Source organism: Amblyomma americanum, chromosome 5 (assembly GCF_052857255.1).
Source record: "Amblyomma americanum isolate KBUSLIRL-KWMA chromosome 5, ASM5285725v1, whole genome shotgun sequence".
NCBI lineage: Eukaryota > Metazoa > Arthropoda > Arachnida > Ixodida > Ixodidae > Amblyomma > Amblyomma americanum.
The window spans coordinates 10,370,711-10,385,942 of record NC_135501.1 but is presented as its reverse complement, the minus strand read 5'-3'; the positions used below and the strand labels follow the sequence as shown (position 1 = coordinate 10,385,942).

The 15,232-nt window shown below is 44.6% G+C and overlaps 2 long non-coding RNA genes across 2 annotated transcripts; one reads left to right on the top strand and one right to left on the bottom strand.

Annotated features, from left to right (window-relative positions):
- Positions 1 to 1,922: 1,922 nt before the first annotated feature.
- On the bottom strand, positions 1,923 to 14,570 carry LOC144133702 (uncharacterized). The gene is made up of 3 exons (XR_013315094.1): positions 14,395 to 14,570; positions 12,047 to 12,120; positions 1,923 to 2,033 (listed from the first exon to the last, which is right to left on the bottom strand). It is a non-coding gene; the product is annotated as an uncharacterized LOC144133702 (long non-coding RNA).
- Positions 3,238 to 6,863, top strand: LOC144132289 (uncharacterized). Its single transcript, XR_013314757.1, has 2 exons — positions 3,238 to 5,414; positions 6,461 to 6,863. It is a non-coding gene; the product is annotated as an uncharacterized LOC144132289 (long non-coding RNA).
- Positions 14,571 to 15,232: the final 662 nt, after the last annotated feature.

The following is a 15,232-nucleotide window of genomic DNA, read 5'->3' as shown; positions in this document are numbered from 1 at the left end:
CACAAATTGTAAAGTTGTGCAGGTGGGAGACACCAGTGTCCGCTGTTGCCACATAAATAGTTAAAGGTTATTATGGTATCAGTTAAAGGTTTTGTTTTTTCATGTATTACTTTGCGTGACCATAACTGCATTTCTATCCTCTCCAAATTTTGTACTACGTGCAGAAAATTTTTGTTTCGTGAACCCATGTTAATAAGCCGTTTAGAGTACTTATAACAGGCTGCATTAAAGCAGTAGAGATACCAAATTTTAGCTGTACGTTCAGTCTTTGCAACGATGCACAGCACATGAGAAGATATTGACAACCATGTGAATTGTGCCAACAAGCGACAATAACTGAATGTTTTTCTCTTATGCTGTTACGGTTTCAACAGCTGAACGGTGGCTGTGACGTCACAGATGATTTGATGGTCACTGCTTTCGTCGTTTTAATTCGCAGCATTTGTTATGCAAGCCTAACCCGCTGAAGTGGTTCAGTGGTTTGTATGCTACTGAGCCGGAATACCCGGGTTCGAACGCGGCCGCAACAGCTGCGTTTCTATGGAGGCGAAATGCAAGAGGTGCCCATGTGCTGCACATTGTCAGTGCCCAAAGATTCCAAGATGGTTGGAATTATTGCGGAGCCCTCCACTACGGCTTTCCCTTGCTTCGTTCACTCCCATGTTCCTGCCTTCCCTCATGGCACGTTCAGGTGCCCACAGTGCCATTTCCATTCCTCAAAAACCACTAAACACAAGCCTGGACAAGAGTTCAAATCACAAAAAAAGAACAAGCAGAATATATTGCAGTTTATGCATAACTTGCACACCCTTAAATAGTCTCTTACTTAGCAGCAGTCATTCGGTTGCTGAAGCCGAAACAGCTTGAGAAAAATATTCACTTAGAAATTATTCAGGATTTTACATTGCGCCTCATGCACAGTCTTGTGCTCCAGTCCAAAGAAACAAAGAACGCATTCAGAAATTTGGTTTGTCTACTCTTTTAAAGGTGCAGTCAGGTCAATTGGTGCACTTTCTGAATATGTGGAATGAAACGGGACTGAATGAGAACCAGATGTCCTTGTTCTTTTCTTGTCCACATTTTCAGAGCTTTTATATCCTGCATTTATAACAGGCTGTATATAACCTTCCTGTTTTGCATTCTATGCATGTTTAAACACTCAAGCACATAAAATGAATACCATCTGGCTGTGAAACAAGCATTTTGTCGTGTGCTGTGCAGTGCCACAAAAGTGAAATTAAAGTTATGATGTAATTTGTGTCATCTGTAAAAAAGGAACAAGGCTGAAGACAAAGGAATCTGACAAGAAATATCTGTCACTTTATTACATGGCAGTAAGCAAATGTACCAGAGATGCTAACAGTTTTTTTTTCTGTACAATTTTCAGGTCGGTTAGCAGAAGGAGTGCCCGCAAAAACCGTTGCGCACAACATCCGAGCAGGCACAAGTGGATCAAGCCCACGGATGCAACTTGTGACCACTAAGGACCTCCGCAACATTGCAGATAAGTTTAGGATTGGCAAAGAAGAGCAGAGAGATCCAGACGATTATAAAAGTGTTGACTTATGGGTCGAAGAAATGAGGGCGGAAAACGAGTCACCACTGTTGTATTACATGAAGAAGGGTGACCCCAACAGTCATGATGGTGACTTTGAGCTAGCGTTAATGACATTCCCACAACGAGAGTTACTTTCTAAATTGGGAACAGAGAAACTGTGCATTGACTCCACCCATGGCACAAATAAGTACAAATTTCAACTGACAACCCTGCTCACAATTTCTGAAGACGGATCTGGTATCCCGTGTGCCTATGTGATTTCAAAAAGGGTGAACATGGGCACCATGGTGAGGTTTTTCGAGGCCATCAAAGAAAAAACAAACACAGTACAGTGTCAGGCATTTATGTCTGATGATGCCCCTGTTTATGGCAATGCATGGGAGCAGGTGATGGGTACCCTGAAGAGTCGACTGCTTTGCAGCTGGCACGTGCTGCACAACTGGGGCGCGCGCCTGAATACGGTCACAAACAAGGACTTCAGGGATACAATAAGGGACATGCTACACACTCTGATGAAGTGCACAGATGAGACAGAGTTTCAACAGTTGCTCCCTGCGTTTCTTAGCATTTATTCCAAAGAGCAGCAGCTTAATCGCCTTGCTCCAAAGGAGCTGGAAGAGCAGGATGGCTTCATCAGATATTTTGAAAAAACATACGCAAAGAGGGCATGTCAGTGGGCTTACTGCTATCGGCAGTACATTGGATTAACAACAAATAATCACTTGGAGTCAATGCACAAGACACTGAAGTACTCTCACTTTGGTGGCAAGATATATGGGCGACTGGATAAATTAATGAAAGTACTTTTTTATTTGACGTCTGACAAGCTTTACAACAGGGCTATTGCACTTATGGAAGGAGGAGCAGACCACCGCAAATCTGCCCTATTTGGGAGGCATAAAGTGGGGATTGAGGTTTGTAAGACCAGTACTGAGAGAGTGGGAGATGGCCAGTGGCATGTAAAGTCACAAAGCTTGGTGAACTTCAAGCACACAGTGCAAAGGACTAGCAAATCATGCAGTGGCTGTGAGCTTCATTGCAAGCAGTGTGAGGCTTGCCACAACATGTTCACATGCACATGTGTTGACCATGCAATGCATGCGCACATGTGCAAGCACATGCATGCTGTTGCTTTATTGGAGCTGCAGTCGCGCAAGTTGCAGAGCAGCCAGGCCACCTGTTCCAATTGTCCTTCCAAAGATGGCATCCAAGACTATGCTATCGATGATGCAGGCTCCTTAATGGCCAGTGCTCAACATATTATGCAGAGCACTCAGCAAGGCTCCACACTAAAAATATCACCAGAAAGAACTAATGTGCTGAAATTGAAAGCTGGGTCTACCTTCCAAATGCTGATTAACCAGCTTCCAGAGAAAACTGCCGAGGAGCAAAAGATGATAGACGAAGACCTGACAAAGTTTGCTGCAAAGCATAGCCTTGCAACCGCAAAGCAGCCAACAGAAAAAAAACCACGGCTGGTGCCTGCAAATAAGAACGTTGAAAAGCAGCCGCGGTATGGAGCACTGAAATATGGCAAAATCAAGCCTGCATTGGGCCGTCCTCCCACTATGCTGCAGCAGGAAACAGTAAAACGGCAGCTTCTCTCTCATGGACTGGACGAAGAAGTCTTGATTATTCATACCGGAAATGACCACGATTACTGTAAATTAAAAAAGTAAAATAATGCTTCCTTGCGGATTGAACTTTGTCCAAAGCTGAGAAATGTGCAGTTTATCCCTGTTTAGCAAAATGTTCATGGAGTGCATTGACTGAAAACAGTAAATAGCAAGCATAAATAAGGGAAGTCATAGATAGTGCATCTGTTATAACATAAGAGGCATCTCGAACTTAATTTGTGCTGTTGCTTGTGTAACATACAAGTGCAACCATTATGAAAGGGAACACGCAAGCATGCCCCAAAGCGGGCCAGTGCTTTACCCAACATGTCTTAAAAAAACAAGTATGTCATGCTTTTCAGTTGTCTTCCATGAAAAGCGGAACAGCAGTGCTCACTGAATTGATAAATTGGAACAACTGTTCTTGACCACATGTTCCTTTTTGTACTGCCTGCACTTGTACATAGATGTGGTATGGTGTGCAGCCATGTGGCAGTGGCTTGGATGGCGTGTGCGTTAGAGCGCGAGAGGCACCTCCAACCTTGTCACGTGTGCTGCTGGTAAGTATGTGTGCATGGAGTGTACATAGATGTGTGGTATGGTGTGCAGCCACGTGGCGGTGGCTTGGATGGTGTGTGAGAGAGAGGCCCCTCCAACCTTGTCACGTGTGCTGCTGGTAAGTGTGTGCATGCATGGAGTGTACATAGATGTGTGGTATGGTGTGCAGCCACGTGGCGGTGGCTTGGATGGTGTGTGCGTTAGAGCGCGAGAGGCACCTCCAACCTTGTCACGTGTGCTGCTGGTAAGTGTGTGCATGGAGTGTACATAGATGTGTAACATAGTGTACAGCGGTGTGGCAGTGGCTTGGATGGTGTGTGTGTTAAAGAGCATGAGAGGCATCTCCAACAGTGCCACAGGTGGAGCTGACATAAAGTATATAGCAAGCTCTCAATGCAAGCCCAGTTAAATTCTAGAATATGTTGAAGTGAGAAAACAGTCTTTTGGTTGCGTATATATGCAGTCTAAGGAAGCATATGCAAATTAAACTCCGCTGTCACTTTTCTGTTAACCAGAACTTTCACAATACACATTGTTGCAATACTTCTGCCCAGGTATAACATGCCATTAAGGTCAAAAAGCACAGGACAGCAGATGTGTTAGCTCAAAACAGCGATGAAGCATGCTCACAAGCTGTTGACGATTTGGACAGCACAAAGGGAACTAAGATTTAAAAAAAACTGGCTGAAAATGTCCATGAGACATGCTCACAAGCTGCCGATGATGACTCGGACACCAGAGATGCCGTTACTGAGGGAGCACCAGTGATGTGTATGGCTGTTCTCAAAGAGTCTGAATTTTATTTTCGCAGCATGACTGCACTGAACAATTTCCAAGGAAAGTGCAGCAAATGCCATATTGTTGTTTTGATGGACCAGTTGCTGTGGTATAGGCAAGCTTACAGTAAAGACTTAGCCTAAGTGCATATGAATGCATTGCTGGTAATGTACTGAAGTATTTGCCTAACTCTTTCCTAACTGTATGTTTCATTCTCACTTAGTAAAAACTATTTAAGCAAAAGGTTTTTGCAATGCCAGACAGTATTTGGGTGGAACTTATAAAATTCTAATGTAGCAGGCCAAAGCAGGCTGTTTGTATAAAGTGCAGTCAGGTAACGGAAGAACCCTGGTGCCCTGAATTATAGTGAGCCTACCTTGTCATTCAAGTGGCAATATCAATGATCCTGAGTACAACTCAATTTAATGCTACGGGCTTGCAGGTTGCTGACTTGAGCCATGCTAACATCTGGAGCAATGTACAGCTGCAGAGCTGCGGGTTCAGTTTGAGGGAAGCCAGCACCTCCACTAACTATAAGGAGGCATTCTAATCCTAGGCACTGTTGATACAGTCCAGCAATACATAGTCCTTGTCATGCTTGCATTGCAGGAAGCTTGCTGTATCTTTGTGTGCAGAGCAGAATGGGCTGCAAAACTTTTTTATAGAGAACTAAATTTTTACACCAGACTAGCCATCCAAATTTTAGGCTGAACCACACTGGTCATAGGGACAGGTGCTCACTTGTCCTTGACTAGAGAAAATGTAGCTTTTTCACAAGTTGTGTGCTTGCCTTGCTTGTGTTTGTTTTTTGCAGATTTGATGAGGGAAAATATTTAATGCAGAAAGTAGCACCTGAATGTGCTGGCTGTTTGTAGACCCTGCCAACTGAAGATGGCAGATTTCAGGTGAGGATTATTTTGTGAGGTAGTTGCTGGGCTGCTTTGACAAAGTTCTTCAGCATAGCAAGCTCAAAACACAGCAGGGAAGAGGAGTGCCATTTGCTAATTTTCTTGAAGCCCGCATGGTCATAACAAGGGAACTGATATCCCATGTCAGGCAGCACCAGTAAGGGTACACTACAGGCCTCAAGTAATTCCTTTCTAGTCATTCTTTCTTCCCGAAATTTTCCTCCTAGGAATGGAGAACTCATCCCGCTATGGCACTTCAGTGGCTCTGGCGTCTTTAGACTGCTTACCCCAGGGTTTGATCCTGGCCGTGGCGGCTGTATTTCAGTGGAGGAAAAATACAAGAATGCCAATATGTTGTGCAAAGTCAGCGCACGTTAAAAAGCCCCAGGGGGTGCAAATTAATCCGGAGACCTCCATTATGGTGTCCCTCATAGCCCATGTGTCGCTCTCAAATATAAACCCCACAGTTTAAAAATAAGATATTTCAGGCCCCTCATTCCCTACTCAGAATCTGCATGTGTGAGTAAATTTTCTCTGGTGCTGCTCAACAGAGAACCTCTTGACAATTAGCAAGCATTTCTCATCTTTAGGCAATTAGTGCACTCTGTTACTTGTTCATACCTGCCTTGCATTCACTATCATTTTTGTTTGCATGTGGTGCACTTCAGGAAAAGCAGTATCAAGTGGCACTCCATGCTGCATACATACCTCTTTGTCATGTGATGTCACAGTGAACTGCCCTTTTAGAGGACAGTTGAGAATATGTAGTTATCGTGGAGCACATAACTACCATTCATCTTATTTAACAAAGACAATACTGCTGCAGCAGACAAACAGTATTACTCATTTTTAGGAACATTGCTGGTGCAATGTGTCACACGGACTTATATTGCCGTGGTAGAACTAGTTGAGAATGGCCTTCCCTCACAATAGTAAAGCACTTCATAAATGAATTTGCTTGGCAGTCATAGGTATGGTGCTGTGGCAAAGTTGCTAGGAATTTGTTCCACTCATGCAGATACTTATTTCTATTTTTGTTTCAGGCTTTCGTACACCATATTTACTTACATAATGGATGCACTTGCATAATAAATGCCTTGCCTACTTCAGTCGCCAAAATTTGGGGAAGTTTAATTGACCACAACAAGTTTTACAGCATGTAATAAATGCACCAAAATTACCATTCAAATTTTTTCCCACAGACTGCATCCATTATGCAAGTAACTGTGGTATTAGGTTACAGAATGAAGCACCGTCAACCGTAATATGTGGCCGCAAAACTGCCTGGAGCCACGTGAAGAGGAAGGCTCCCAAGGCTCATCACACCACATTTTCTCCAGTATCCAGACATGGCACCCGTTTCATCCTGCACCTCACATTCACCTCGGGATATTGATAACCTGTCAGCTAGATAACGAATGTTGCAAATAAAATGTCTAACAGAAAGCTGCAGTTGTATGTATCTGGGGTTTTCCTTGACTTGTGGCAGTCAACCTGGACAAGTTGTCGTAATACAAGGCAGCCCAGTATGCACGAAATGTGAATTGCAACACCTTCACATATCATTTCTTAGGGTTCATCGTTTTCCACTATTGGGTGCAACTCATCCTTCCACAGTCCTCGCATAAAGTGCTCCTTTTCCTTTCTTGGCTGCCAAAATTTCTTTTCCTAGGCATTTTGGCAATTTTCAATTGCATTTCTCCACGAATGTGGTACTTCTGAGAAGTTGGAAGGTAATTTTACATATGATCTATTTTTAATAAGCTTCAAGATACTACGCTTGATTTAAACATTTGCAGTCATAGATACGCTGCCATTGTGTGATCACTGTACAAAAACATTGATTCTAATGGATGTTTACGATGCCCTACCAGCCCATCTGTGGCTTTAGAAAGCTACCCTTCCTAGTACAGACATTAAATACAACTTGCACATAGCAAAAACTAATCTGTGTGTGTAACGTTGAAATTCAATAGATTCCATTAGACGCCGCTTCGATCCCAGCTGCGGTGATTTAATTTTGATGGTGGCAAAATGCTAAAGGTCCGTGTGCTGTGCGAAACCACTGGTGGTCGACATTACCGGAGCCCTCGACTACGACGCCCCTCGTAGCCTGATTCGCTTTGGGGCGTTAAACCTCATAAACCAAACAACCAACTTGTCTATTAATTGCAATACCCACATCACATGGGCACAACTGACAAGGTGTTCAATGCATGTTCATTAACAGCATTTTTGCTGCAACTTCCAGTTATTGTCCGAACACAATAATGATGGGAATACTTGAAGATTAGAAAAGTTTCATTTGAACAAAACGTGCCTGTAGGGTCAAAGCCTTTGTCAATATTGTTCACCTGTAGTAGTATCTCACTTCTTTTGCAGAAAATAGTTTCTTGCTAGTTCAATCTAAATGGTCACAATCAGCCTGTGGTGTCAGTATAAGGTGATGTCAAAATAAGGACTGTTACATTAATTAGGTTTTTTTGAAATTAATCATGAAATATAGTACAAAACGCATGAGCTTGTTACTTGTAGCAAACGTGAAGATGGCATACGCATGAATGTCGCGAAGCTGGTCCCTGCAGTGCCGCATGAAAACCGATAAAATTTAATCACGAATGGTACATGTGTTAAATGCTGATCAATTAAGGCTAAAAATAAATCACAGACCATCAATGTGACTCATGCGGCACAGTATGCGTCAGCATTATGTTCCTGCCAGACGGAGCGCAGCAGCTGCTGACAGGTTCAGACTACGAATGGGTCCCATCAATCACCACATGACACGCCCACTCCACTCACCTAATGAAATCCAGCTATCTGTGACACATCCACTCTCCCCACCCCTCGACTGTGATTGTCAACCGCTTGCCAACCATCTCCACCTACCCTCTCTTCTCTTTCCACTCTCTCCACTTTGCCACCTGAGGCTTCAGACGGATGGATGGACGAATTATTCCAACATGGGGGTTCTGATGCTGACGCATTACAATGATATTTTTGAATCACAGCTACAGTTTGTTACATGCCAAGTAGAAAAGTACTCGCTACACCATGCATCAAAAGGAAGTACATTTGGCGCCTAAATTGAAATGTGCAGTGTAGCGAGCAGTTAGCACCAGGTGCTGTACACAGACACGAGCGCGAAATGGACAATGTTTATTACCTTATTAAGGCCTTTTCTGTGCAGCAGTTGCATGTGCACTCCCCCTGTACAGAGTGTGAAGGCTGCTTTTGAAGCTAAGGTTGATTACATTGCAACGAATAAAGACAGCACAAACACGAGAACCGAACACACAGCACTGACTCAACTCTTCGATGGTCAGTGCTATGCGTCTGGTTCCCGTGTCATCCCTTTTTGTTCTGCGACCAACCTTAACTAAAACAAACAACTTGCCCGAACCCTTGCTTTTGAAGCATACCATGCGCTAGCACGCAGTAGAGTGCACAGACTGAGCCATGTGTGCTATTGTAGCAGCAGTAAACCACGGGCAAAAAATACTTTTGTCCGTAAAGTTTCGAGACTGATTTATTTTCTTCTCTAGAAATAATTCCCCAAAACAAATGTTGGTGCGTATGTGTAGCACAATCTTTTCGGGCTAACCTGAGCAATTTATGTTAGTTGCTGAGGGAGCCGCTAGATGGCACTACATGTAAATACGTTGTCACTTGTCGTCTGCACATTCTACTGTGAGTGAATGTGGAGAGATGGACGTGTAAGCTTATAATTCTGTGTGAAGCTTGGCATGACAGCCACACAGATGTAGCAGCTCCTTCGTGGCGCTTACGGCAATGAGACATTATCGCGGGCACAAGTTTTCGAGTTCCACAAGAGGTTCGTTTCGGGGAGAACGTCTGTGGAAGACAACACAAGGCAGGGGCACCCTTAAACCTCACAGAATGAAAACAACGTGGCTCGGATCAGGAAAATCATACAGCAAGACCGCACCATTACAATCCGCATGCTATCAGCTGCTCTCGACATTAGTAAGAACAACATGCCACCAAATTCTATGTGAGAACTTGGGGAAACAAAAGCTGAATGCCAGACTTGTGCCGCACTCCTTCACACAGGACCAGAAGGACACGCGGGCATCAGTGAGCGCTGATTTACTCTCTGAGGCAGAGAAGGATGCTGGCATTGGTCGACACCATCATTGCTGAAGACGAAACATGGTGTTTTCAATACGATCCTCAAAACAAAGAGGCAGAACGCCGAATGGCGGTCCACAAGCTCTCCGGCGTCGAGAATGGTGCAGCGACAGAAGACCAAAACAAAGACGATGCTGATAGTTTTTTTCAATGCCTGAGGTGTCGTACACCCCAAGTTCGTCCCACAAGGGCAGATGGTGAATCAGGAGTTTTATATCCGCGTGCTCCAACACATGCGTGATGCACTGCGACGCCGTCGCCCTCACTTATGGGCATCTGGACAATGGAGCCTTCTCCACGATAACGCAAGGCCGCCCACTACTCTCAGCGTGACAAAATTTCTCGCCAAGCACAGCATTACTGTAGTTCCCCATCCGCCATGCTCGCTTGACCTCACCCCATGCGATTTTTTCCCGATTCCTCGTGTGAAGAGAGCCCTAAAAGGTCGCTGGATGGGGAGTGGGGAGGCCATTCAAGGCGCCATGACATAGGAGCTGGCAGCCCTGCCAAAAGAAGCGTTTTCCAACTGTTTCCAAGACCTCAAGAAGCGTTGGAAGCTGTGTATAGACTGCAAGGGAGATTATTTCGAAGGGGTGCTGCACAAATGATTTCAATGATTTCAACGCATTTTTTTTAATGGACGAAGTCTCGGAACTTTACGGACAAAGGTTGTATGTATACACAGCCAATTGCGATAGTCGGTAATGCGAATTTTAAGCGCAGCTGTTTATGTATTTTAGTTTTGCAATATGCTAAGGTACAAAATTTAAGAGAGCCACCTGCCACGGCATGATTCAGTGATAGGTGGCATTTCGCTTTGCTACTACCTGCCACAGCTGGGAGGTGGCGCGTTACGCTACTAGCCGCCCTCCGGGATCTTCCCGTGGCAGCCACCTTCCAGTTTTCCATTCATCCGCTCTTGCCGTGGCAGATTGCGTGTATTGCCGACTACGACGTGGAATCCAAGAACGGGTGGCAAAGAGTGGCGCTCTAAAATGGATGTGAAAAGTGTAGAAATGAAAAGTGTGCACATACCTCCTGCTCCTTTCTGAGAAAAGCCAACAAAAACCATCCTAATAATACTTCAATGCTAAACCGTATTTGGCTCACTTGTACGAAGTTACAGCACCTCACACTACCAGCATGAAAAAAAACCAGTCACAAAAGACAAGGGACAGGAGAATGAGTGTTCACGACTGGTCCAACGACTGGTCCTGTCGTTGTGGCGTGAACACTCCTTCTCTTGTCCCTTGTCTTTTGTGACTGTTTTTTTTTCAAGGTACAATGCACCAACTGGCCCGCATTTCAACCCTTCTGCATACCAGCATGACACAAAGGTGTCCCGTGATGCCTGCAAACTTCTAAAACATTCTGCAAGACGCATCAGACTTGCCTACTAGACTTGCTGAGCTATTGCTGGCACAGCAGTGCCACAGAAAAGGTTACTGCACAAACACGACTACCAGTTTGTTACTATCACTCAGCAATGCAAGGGTGCTAATATCAGCAATCAAAACCTGCCACATTTAAGAACATGATTATTTATCCAGCAAAATGGCAAATGAGCTTCCATACGATAAATTCAGAGCCAACATCTCGTTGATGCAGCCAATATAAAGCTAACATCATGTGCTTGTAAACAACAAACGTATCCTTAAGGGACACAAGTGAACCATACAGCAGTGGTTTCCACTAATGATGCATATGCATAAGTATGGCAGGAGTCTACTACTACAGCTTCGTTTACAGGAACCCAAGGTAAGTCGGTAAAAGGCCTCAACAAGAACACTTGTACTTGATGGCGAATTTTCCTGAACTTAATCTTGGTGAGTAAGGACCGGCGTAGGTACAGTAATGCCCAGTGTTAAGCAAGACAGAACATGCAAAAGTGCCACCCACAACTGTGGCATGCTCCCTCTGTCCCAGAAGTGCCAGTACAAAACAGTTTCCGAATGATCTGACTCTATGACTTGACAATGCTTGTGTGCACATTGCCAAGAAGATGGGGCTGAGCAACGAACTGCTTGCAATTTGGTTGACTTAGCCCGACCAAACGATTACTAAGCATTTACACAAGCCTGAACGGCCAACTTGACCCGACATTGTCAGGTTCATGCAAACACCTAGTATTACACATGTGTAAACCCATGCAAGAGCCAATTAGGTCACATACAGTCCCAGGAGTGCCTACTCCGTGGTCCATTTGCCTAAAATTTTGGGCACGGCGAGCCCAGATGACACCACAATTGATTAATAAAAGCATAACAGAATATTAACAAAAGCATTACAACAGCACACAGAGCTCATAACAGGTTTGAAAACACAAATGCTAGGCATTATATAACACTTTCTTCTAAAGCACGAAAATTCCCATAATTCCGCCCTCCTGCACTTGCTGCAATAGGCTCTCGAATTTGCATGCATGCCATGCAAAAGCTCTTACGAGTCCCACTGCCCAGCAGGTGGTTACAACATACCGCATCACCAGCAGCCTTCACATGCATTCGCACTTCACTGGCTTCCTTGAGAACTTCGCTCACAGCTATACCATCTGCAGACAAGTAGGGAGTTCCGAACAAAGCTCAAAATCACACAGCCCGCCACTTCAGCCACCGGTGCAAAACCAGCAGAGCACAGTGCGGCCAGTGGAGTTGATGCGCGCTTGGTGCAGTCTGGCACAGCTGTCTTCACAACGTGCAACTTACCGGAATGCACCCAGCATGCCTCCTGACTTGCCTTACTAACGCTGAACACTAGTTAATTTCAGCACTACCTTCCCTCTTTTCCCCTTTCCTCTAGTCACGAAATTCACAGCAAAAACGACTCCAGATTCTTTTCCTCCTTACTCTGCTTGATTACAACTAAACCCTAAGATGCGCGGCCATTTTTTGACAGTCTTCTAAATTAGATGGCAAGTATGACCATGCCAGCACAACTCCATCTAACGTCTTGTCTTCTGGTTATGTTGATGTTTGCTGCATTCACCAAAAATAAAATCAGATTTACAAATTTTTCCGAGCACTCGATTCAAACTCGTGATATAAACATAGAGAAGGGCTCCGTGATTACTGTTAGAAAGTGAATAGCAATGTTGTCTGGCTTTGGTGCACTGCGCTCAAAAACTTGGCACAGGTTGCTTGTAAAAACGGCCAGGATGATGACACTTCCATTTCACCTTTTGGCCTATTATAGCCTATAAAAGCTTCATCCTCAGCAAAAGCAGCCCCTTTTCATTAGAATGACGTAACCTATCATCGCTATGACCCAACTCTAGGGTGTCCTCCTTGGTATCCCGTGAAGTCTGGCCGCACTGAGCTGCTCTGTAACGCAGTAAGCATAGCGCGGAAAGAACGCAGGACGAAGAGGAAACAGGACAAGAATATGATGATGATGGTTTTTTTTATGGCGCAAGGGAATCTATGGCCAAAGAGCGCCATGACACAAGGTATTTTTCAAATTCTCAAGGTGGGGTCGAAGACCCATTTCCCAAGCATTTCACCCTAAATAAGCCGAGCACCAGACCAGGGGAAAGCTTGTACCCATTGTATCACCGGTGGGTACCCGGCGGCACTGGGGATCGAACCCCGCACCTCCCGCATGCGAGGCGGATGCTCAACCACTTGGCCACCGCTGCGGTGGACAAGAATAGTGCTTGTCCCCTCTCGTTCTTCCCGTGCTATGCTCACTGTGTTACAATGAATTACCAACCTGCCCAAGCCTATTCCATTCTGAGCTACTCTGCTTTGTTATTACCAACTTTCTTTACATTGAACAAAAAGATGCAGGACACGAAGAATCACTCGCAGCTGAAGTCTGACAAAATGCGACACTTGTACATAGCATCAGAGTATGCATGGTCTGGGCACCTGTCTATCACCTACTTGATACACCAGTTCTGTCCCCACTCATAAACACCCAAACACTTGCTTCAGTCTCTTTAGCAATGAAGGCAAACACACTGGCTTACACAAACATCGAAATTACTTGCTATTACATCTTAACAAAAGTGTTCAGTGTCACATTGTTACTATGCTATATTAATTTATACATGCCACCACATCCCCTTTGGCAGACAATAAAAATCTCGCTTTTCAACAGTATGTGGGCAGTCACTGATTGCACAAACCAAATATGACTGTATACCAACAGAACGTGAACTCACAGGATTACCTTAGAACTCCTACGTCGATGAAAGCGTGCAGTGAACATGGAAACACTTTTCACTTTTTCAGATGCGCCGCTCAGCGTGTGCACACGCGTTCAGTACACTCTGCCTGCGCCATGAAGGAAGACGGGTCACTCGGCCCCAAGAGCAGAAGTACGCATTGCCAGTGCATTCCAGAATACTCAATTCCTATAGCTACTATACGAGACGTAAGCACGGTTTTCGATAATCCAGCGTTCGCACTGTGCAGCTTTATTTCTTCGCTCTGTCCCAAGCATTGGGACCGCTGAGGTGGTTGCAAGCTACAGTCGGGTAAGCCTTGCGATTGTTCTGCCGACAATTGCTTCACTCTGCGATCTGGCAGATCAATGCAATTTCGCACACAAGCACCCACAACAGTCGTCAATCGGTACTGTCGCCATTTGGTGTCCAGATCAGTGCCTTGGACTGTTAGAGGGCGGGCTAGAAAAGACATGCTGCAACGTTCTCCAACCCTTGCTCCATGAGATAGTCACGGCGATGACGTATCACAGCCTACACACTGCATCGTGATGATTATAACAAGAGCTATATGTACAGATCTTTTCCGCAATGAGCTTGAAACACCCAGATCTGGGACGCCAATACTGGACGGCACGCGCTTGCATTCTGTTCACTCACCTTTAGGGGCGCATGGGAGGTAAACACGCATTCTACGGGCGGTCTGCTGGTCACAAACAAAAAGGGCAAATTTAAATATCTACACAGGCCACAAAAGACGCGACGCCGGCGAATTCTTCACTCGCAACGACCGCCGACCGCGATTCGAAGCACGTAAACAACCGCCATGTTGTTTTTTTTCTTCTTAGCTCACTGACTGTAGGGGGCGCTTTAAGAGCGCTACCATCATCATCATCGCGATCTTCTGCAAAGCGGCGCAAATAAAAATAGCCTATATTGGGAATAAACTAGGAAAAAAAACAATGAGTTAGAATTTACATTATAAATAAGATAGTCACTTATGCAGCTGTCGATAATCAACACACTCATTGAAAGGAAGCGCCAATAAAATTGATACAACAGTGTCATTCACGAAAATAAAACCAAAACATTATAAATATGTGCGCTTTCTCCAAAGCTGCCTGGTTAGACTAAAGCTGAGACGTGCGACCATGTTTAGCAGATTTCTAAATCGGCCCATAAGAAAATTAAGCAAAAAAAACTGTAATAGGAGCTGGAAACGTACGACACAAAAGGGTCAACATTGCATGGCCAACAATATGCACGCTTTGTCTCTTGCTGCGCATCCAAGGCTTCAGTGCATGTCTCTTTGCTGTTTCAAAGCAGCACAGTCTTCTATCATTGTAGCGGATAGAACCAAACCAAATGTAGGGTCGTGAACAAAGCGGTCACATAATTTTCACTTATACGGCTCAAAATCACATTATTTGTTATTCGAGTTTAGTTTCAATGACATGAAGCAACCACAAGTACCATTATAAAAGGTACTTTTCATCAG